The following is a 2084-nucleotide window of genomic DNA, read 5'->3' as shown; positions in this document are numbered from 1 at the left end:
GTTCTGGTTCCAGTGTCAGTGCAGCTCATGGGAGGTCAGTCTGGAATCCAGTGTCGATCCAGCTGATGGGATGTCAGTCCTTGTTCCAGCATCAGTCCAGCTGAAGGGTTGTCCAGGGTCCTGGGTTTGCTGGGGGGACCTTTTCGTGGACAGGGTTCCCCCAACCTCGAAGGTGGATTTCTCACTTCTGTGCAAATTTCTCACTTGTGTGCAAATCACTGGTGGTAGAGTCATTTGCATGTGCAGCTGCTGGTGGAATCGAAGCTTTAACTGGGCGAGTTCTGCCTTGAGTTCTTCACACATGGGCCACTGGATTTTTTCCCACTTCTCGTAGTTCAATCTGGCAATGAAATAAAAAAGAGCCGTGAAAACCATACAACACATTGTGTATTAGAACTGCTACGAAACAGGCAATAAACCCCAGAAACAAGTGAACTGTTAGTTGGAAGGATGTAACTGTTTTAACAACGTACCTCACTTTTGTGTCTGTCCCTCTCAGCGCTGCTCAGCCGTTCACTGTCGGATTCTAAAGCAGTTGTGCTGCACAAATATTTGTTTCAAACCACGTTTCATGTTTCTCCGAGCACGATTTAAAACTCCCACTCCAAAACGAGAAAGGAATGTCCCCCTGCCGGGGATTTTCAGATGTGCAGCCAGAGTAAATCCCTTCCCTGTAAAAACAAGTGCCTGACATCCCCACACTGAGTTACCACCTTCACACACTGGTTTGAAACAGAAGACTCAGTATTTCCAGGAACACCCCCACCCCCCCATTCCTTAAGCAGCAGAGCTTAGGGAAAACATACTATGGAGTGTTCTTAAGTTGCTGCAGCGCTGTCCTGAGCAGTTCACAGTGTTGAGCCCCTTGTCAGAAAGTGTCCAGAACTCACCTTTTCTTGGACCCGCCCGGGGCAGCCCCGGCACTTGTGGCCTTGCAGCCCCTGCTGTGCCCGGAGCCCTGGGGGGCTTTGCCCTCGGTGCCACACGACCCCCGCTCTCCACAGGGCACAGCTTTGCAGGCTGGGCTGGCCGGGGCAGCAGGAATCGGCCCCGTGGCCGTGCCAGGCACTCGTGGGCAGTGTCTCCATGGCCCGGGCTGGGCCGGGCACGAGGGGTGTCCCTCAGGGCTCTGCCTCGGCCCCGCGGCTCCTCAGGGCCCTGCTCAGGGACACGCAGTGGCACCAGCGCACCCTCAGCACGGGGCAGGGCACAGGCAGCTGAGCGGGGCAGGGCACACCACGCAAGGACGGGGCCATCCACGGCCACCTGCACAAGCTGCACAAGTGGCACCACCACAACCTCAGCAGCTTCCACAAGGCCAGGGGCCAGCTGCTGCCCCTGGCTCGGGGCAATCCCAAGGGTCACACAATCATCAGGGAAGAGCCCTCCAGGATCCTCCAGTCCCACCCTCACCCAGCACCACCACAATCACCCCGATCCCTGTCCCCAAAGGAAACATCTCGATGTGCAGCCTCCAGGCTGACTTTTATCACCCCCCGGCTTCACACACAGCAATAAAAAGCGGGACCTGAGAAGCTGAAATGGGAGGAACAGCTTTAATTTTTGACGAGTCTCTGCTGGGGATCCAAACCGTCCCTGCAGAAAGACGTTCAGCTTGGCAGGGCTGAGACATTTCCTCGCTGCTCACACAGCAAGCCCTTCAATTCCAGGGAGCAGGGGGAGCCTGCAGAGGTTTGCCCTTTATCCCAGGCCCTCTTCCCTTGGTCCAGAGCTTCCCAGCTTGGTCTTGAACACTTCCAGGGATGGGGCATCCACACCTTCTCTGGCCAGCCTCTGCCAGCGGCTCCACCCCTCACAGGGAAGGATTTCTTCCCAATATTCCATCTAGCCCTGCCTGAGGGACTCTCAGAGCCCCTCGCAGCAATTGGAAGGCGCCTTATGGGGCAGGGGCGGCAGCGCCTCCTGTGGGGAACCGTCCCCGGCAGTGCGGGGGAAGCTGTTTGACGAGCCCGTGACGAGGCAGCGGATCTTTCCCCCGCTCCGGCGGAACTGCCTCGGGAGGACAAAGCCTAAAAAGGGCGCTGGGGTCCGTCTGTGGGAGCGGCCGTGCAGAAATCGCAGCG

General features: G+C 57.4%; 1 protein-coding gene across 1 annotated transcript in view; it reads right to left on the bottom strand.

Annotated features, from left to right (window-relative positions):
- Positions 1 to 2084, bottom strand: part of LOC113943028 (trifunctional purine biosynthetic protein adenosine-3-like) — a 43010-nt gene that overhangs the window by 39464 nt on the left and 1462 nt on the right. The gene's annotated exons all lie outside the window — the stretch shown is intronic.

Source organism: Corapipo altera, unplaced genomic scaffold (assembly GCF_003945725.1).
Source record: "Corapipo altera isolate COAL_440 unplaced genomic scaffold, ASM394572v1 0, whole genome shotgun sequence".
Taxonomy (NCBI): Eukaryota; Metazoa; Chordata; class Aves; order Passeriformes; family Pipridae; genus Corapipo; species Corapipo altera.
Note: the sequence above shows the minus strand (reverse complement) of the source record. Positions and strands in the feature narration are given on the sequence as shown.